The 5,704-nt window shown below is 40.5% G+C and overlaps 1 long non-coding RNA gene across 1 annotated transcript in view; it reads left to right on the top strand.

The window, feature by feature from the left end:
- LOC144079454 (uncharacterized) overlaps positions 1-3,083 on the top strand; it is a 39,307-nt gene extending 36,224 nt beyond the window's left edge. The window contains exon 4 of the long non-coding RNA XR_013301539.1: positions 2,980-3,083. This is a non-coding gene — a long non-coding RNA (uncharacterized LOC144079454). The remainder of the gene's footprint in view (positions 1-2,979) is intronic.
- The last annotated feature ends 2,621 nt before the right edge of the window (positions 3,084-5,704 follow it).

Genomic DNA, 5,704 nt, shown 5'->3' on the forward strand with positions numbered 1-5,704 from the left:
CGTCTTTTGGTCGCCGTCTTTTGGTCGCCGTCTTTTGGTCGCCGGTCTTTTGGTCGCCGGGTCTTTTGGTCGCGGTCTTTTGGTCGCCCCGACCGCGACAACGGGCGACCAATAGACCGGCGACCAAAAGACCGGCGACCAAAAGACGGTGACCAAAAGACCAGCGACCAAAAGACCGGCGACCAATCGACCGCACACGCATTCATCCATTCGCCCCAAAATTCGCAGTTTGTATTTAGGGAATTTGAGCAACGATTTAAATGGTAATTATCAATAACCTTCCGGGCGACCAAAAGATCGGCGACCAAAAGACCGGCGACCAATCGACCGTGTACCGGATGAATGTGATTGCGGATAGAAAATGGAGCAAACGGCACTGTTGCGCACATTTTATCGCACAAAAAAATTGAATGAATTTAATCTACTTATAGTATGAATGAGCTACAAAGTGCCCGCGGCTCACACGTTTGACACCTCTTCTTTAGTTTCTCTCTAAATGGGCACTATTTACTAAGAAATTTCAGAAAGTCAACCACGTTCTTCTGCGGCTTTCTTAGTTCTCACTTTTTTGGTCATACTTTAGTTCTTGTTCTACTACAGGTGTGAGCTTACAGTTAGTGGTTGCGGCAGCTCTAATGTGGGCACCTGTGGATTCGGGTATACCTGCTTTAACCACACTTAGCTCCTTTGAAGGAGCCCTTGCACATTCTTGGCCGCTTAGAAAGTGGGCTTCTAAAACCGCTGGTTGATTTCTGGACGAGCTCCAGGACCTTACGACATGCTACGCTTTAAACTTAAAATGTAGGTATTAAGTAGTCACTTAGCGAACACATGTTTGGGAGGATCGGAAGGTTAGAACATTTATATTTGTCTGACATATGAGCCCAGAAAAGATCATGCTAGCAACTTGCAACTTTATATATGTTTCTGTGAGAAAAAAAAATGGGCTCATTCATTCATTTTCAACACCGCTCATCCTTGTCAGGCTGGCGGGAGGCTGGAGCCAATCCCAGCTGACTTTGGGTGAAAGGTAGAGCACACATTGTAGAGTGGTCGCCAGTCAGTCATGGACTATTTATGTAATTCAAGATTTTTTTGGTCTTGAAGCTCTTTGATTGTGTTTTTGCTCTTTTTGAAATATCAGAATTTACAGGCAAATCCCTCTATGCAAATGGATTATAATACAGGAAGGAACACTATATCTACAAAACAATCGTACATTTTGTATTGTCACAATATTTGATGAAAAAAAATCACAATCCGCACAGTGCTCCTTTAATCACGGATTCAGGATGACCATTAGATCTCCTCCCTATACGAGCAAATCAGGCATGTCATAAATCACCACACAGTACAAACTTATAGTGCCGAAATTTCTTCTTTTTTTTAATTAACCACTTAAAAATATACTAAAATAGTGGCTTATGCTTAAGGACATTTTGGAAGTTAGGACTGATTGCAGGGGAGATCATATGTCTACAACACAAACGTCAAGACAATTGCTGGAGAGAGTGAAGAAACCGAGGATCATGAATTTGTTGACCAAAATTCAGGAATGACCGCTGGAGAGATTACAGGACCAAACATTGACTTGGGAAAATTTGGATGTTGTGAGAGACCCTGTCTACTACTAAGACTTTGAAGCAATATTTGGGTTTGGGAGTGCCAACTGGAGCCATTGCAATTTTGACTACTATGGAAGGACCGAGATGTGAAGGTCAGGACTGGACAAATATTCACAAACTAAAAGATGAAGTTTCTGAAGACTGATTAAAAAGAAAATGTGGGAGTGATCTTAGGTTTGAGGCCTTGAAAAGAACAATAAAGGGAGTAATTACCTGCAGTAAAGAGTTTATGTTTTCCTGGTGCTTTGTAAGTGAGACACATCATGCAGAAACTATTAAAAAAACAGAAAAAAATACATATTTTTTTAAATTGATGTGGGTGCTTGAATTCAACCTTTTCTTCTTATGTAACGTCCCATAAAATGTTAACATTTTGACAATCCTTCTGTTATTATTGCATGTTATTGACAACGTTTAGACAAACAAAAGCTAGTTTGCAAAACAAGGCAAATCCGTAGAGATCCAACAATGAAAAGATTAAATTAAAAAATGATATAATATAAAACAAAAAGGTCAAATCAAAGTTTAAATTCAGACATAAACAGGTTTTGAGATGCAAGTTGAATTCATTCCATGCCCACAGCCATACATCAAAACACTTTTATTTCATATGTAATTTTCTTAAGACTTAGTTTTGTAAGTAATTTTTGATGCAAAAACAAATTATTCTTTGCAGAGGATAAAGAAGGTGTACCCTTGGAAAAATATGTGTGTCGTAGCCCTGTTTTTTTTCCAGCACACACTGATTCCAATCGTGTGCTAAAATCACCCCAGTTTAAATAAGAGAATGGACGCAGAGGATGTGGTGGTAAAAATGGAGCGTATTCTTGTAATCGAGCTTCATACGGAATACGAATTCTTTCTAAAAAATGCGGCTGTAACTCACCGCCTCCGCCTCAGAAATCATAACTTGTCTATGAGCGTGTCATGAAAGAGGCGCTTCTTCTATTACCCTCGAAACCGCAGCGCATGAGACTGCTTTGTACCAGGCACGGGGCCCCCTAGCGGAGAGCTCAGTAGGCTGCAGATTGAGAATTGAGGATATGTGGCTAACTCACCCTGGGGTGCAAAGATAGAGCTTCAAAGAGACGCTGGAGATGATTGATGCCAAGGAGGGGCTGGTAGCTTCAGGCAGCCATACTTGAGCGGGGAAAGTACGTAGTGCCGAGACGGTCCAAGTGAACGGCCTCTCTGTCCTCTTTCAGCAGGAAAACACACACACAGACACACACACACACTCTATCTCCACCCGTCTCCAGCTTGGGCTCCAATATCCTCTGTCCCACTTTGAAGATGCCAAAGAATAATATTGACAAAGTCTCCGGTGAAATGTTATTGTGGTTTCCCTTCGCAGATAGCTTGGGAAAGGAGAGAATTTGGACATGGCGGAGCAGGAGGAGGAAGAGGAGGACGGTGTCAGGATGGGAGTCAAGGTGTCCACCGGCTCAAGACAGGTACTTCAAAACAAGTCCATTGAGTTGTGTCGTATACAAAGAATTGGCCGTTAAACATCATTGTCAGAAGATCTGGACGATATTGTGCGGTGGGTTGTCAAGTCATTGGCGGCGATTATCGTGGTAGATGACCAATGCATTTTGACTGGTCGCTGTGTGTGTTAGGTGACCAACCTGGTCATCTGGTGTACAGCAGGCACTGAGGATGGAAATCAGGGTTGTCAAACTGTTGGGCTCGCGGTCCACATTCATGTCGACTAGATCTCACGTGGGCCGAACCTGTTTAGTTTTGGTCGTAAAAAGGTAACTTAATGGCCACCATTGTTGGTGCTAGACGTCCTATCCAGGGAGAATGTTCCTCAGTCAAAATGTTGTCAATGGCACTGAAAGATGAGTATCCACAGCCAGTTTAAGTGAATTGGACATTGATCAATGTTAATAGCAGGCAATAAGTGAATTTTGAGTTTTTCATTTACATTTTAGGGTACATTTCTGGTCAATTTTGAATCATTTCCTATTGAACATCAGGGACTTTTTCCGGGATGCTTCTTTTCCGTTTGTCGGTCGCAGATGATTTTTGGGTATTTCCATCTTATTTCAGTGGAACATTTGATTGAAGATCTCCCAGATTTCCATCTATTATTGTCAAAAGCAGGCAATGAATTATTTTTTGTTCCATTTTGGGTACTCACCGGTCACTTCCAGTACATTTTGGCTCATTTCCTATTGAGTTTGAGGGATTTCCCACGATGCTTCTTGTTTGTTTGTCACTTTCTGCTGAATTTGGGGCTTTTTAACTCACAACCATCTGGTTTTGCGCCACCCGAGTAGTTTAATATGTTATTTCGTACATATTTAACAAGTTACAGTTCAACGAAACAATGAGAAATACAAAGCAATTTTGATCTTTCTGACAATTTTATTTTAATGAAAACCACCCTCATGCACTGAACAGCATATTTTTTTTTAAAAATGACACCACTGATCAAAGTTTTTTTCATTTTGATCCATATACGTTCGGGTTTGATACCTGGCTCCTGATTAAGGTATCGTTTCACCTTTACCAGATAAGTAAGCACACATTGATAATGTGCTGTTACATTTTTAAAATGTTAAAAATGGAACTTCTCTCTAGGCTGATTTTAATTGTTTTGATATCTACGATTTTAATTGAGTTAGTTTCCCGATCCCCGCGCAATTTTGCCCTGCAGGGCATGTCAACACGCACACAGGATGCCTGTCTGTCTATCTTCATTTTGCAGGGGTCAACATGACAAAAGGCAGGACAGGGAAGAGATAAAGTGACAGGGGTCAAACTCCGGCTTGCTTTTCCAAAGCAATGCTTCACTACCATATTTTTTCATCCCGTACTTCAATGGCAGGGTCAGGATACTATAACATGAAGTATTTGTTATAGTTTCATTCGGAACTATTGAAAGTAAACCACAAAGTGTTGTTTTAGGCCAACGCAATGTGGTGGCGGCCATATTGAGCTAATAAAACACCCATCAGAAAGGGTTCACGTCAAATTTAAATGTGAGAGTATTATATAGAAAAAATAGTTTATTGTAGAAAGGGTGAGTTCCATTAAGAAGCCCCATTTTAGAAATACCACAAATGAGCTTTTTGAACACAGTGCCTGTCAACTTATAAATTTTTTCCGTATTTAATGTTTTTTGATTGTTTCAATTTGTGTACGCTGTATAACAACTTTTGTACGGGGAAAAAAAGTTTTAAAGTACGTTTTTTTGTAAAAAAAAAACGATCTCGTCTTCCCCATTTCAGCTCTAATCTGGATCGTCTCGGTCACTGCTAGCAGACGAAAACGTCATCGTCGATTGCTAATAGTATTGTCATGCTTTGAGTATGATATTAATCACTTCCGCCTTTTCACTATATAAATATAGCGCGTCAGCCAGTAATGTACCCACATTACTATCAGCGACATACAGCAACATCTACAGAATCTTGAATTTATTACATACACAAGGCGCACCAACTAATTAGGCACCCCATCCACTTTGGGGAAAATTTTTAACTTTTAAGTACGCCCTATCTGAGTAAATATGTGCCGCGTTGCATTTGTACGATTTATTATTGGATTGGATTGGATAACTTTAACTCATTGTTACAGTAGCAAGAGGGTGATTAGACAGAACAACAAAGCACAAAACACAAAGTACAAAGCAAATCAAAGTAAATGGGATCATTAAGAATGCCCAAATCAAATCATTAAGACAGAAAAGCAGCAAAAACACAGAACGAGCAAGAGTGGACGGAGCTACCGCCGCCGGCTGCCACTTGAACGGCGCCATCTTGGTTGCGGTAGCTAAAACGGATACAGACTCAAAAAGACGTTGTAAAGTTGGACAAAAACTGGAACCACACACAGGAAGTCTTCCACAAGATGGGGAACTTCTGCAGATCACTTAATAAGGGGAATTGCAATCATTAATGGAGTTGACTGGTATGATACTGTCACTTTTTTTTTGCAGAACACACTGTTAAAATACTATTACAACCACTATACCAAGTCTGACCGGAGCTTGGTCAACAACTATTGATAATAGTAGTGTTTTTCCCCCCTGCTTTTTCCTCATCATACAATTTGGACCTCTTTTTCAT

The sequence above is a fragment of the Stigmatopora argus genome, chromosome 8 (assembly GCF_051989625.1).
Source record: "Stigmatopora argus isolate UIUO_Sarg chromosome 8, RoL_Sarg_1.0, whole genome shotgun sequence".
In the NCBI taxonomy this organism is placed as follows: Eukaryota; Metazoa; Chordata; class Actinopteri; order Syngnathiformes; family Syngnathidae; genus Stigmatopora; species Stigmatopora argus.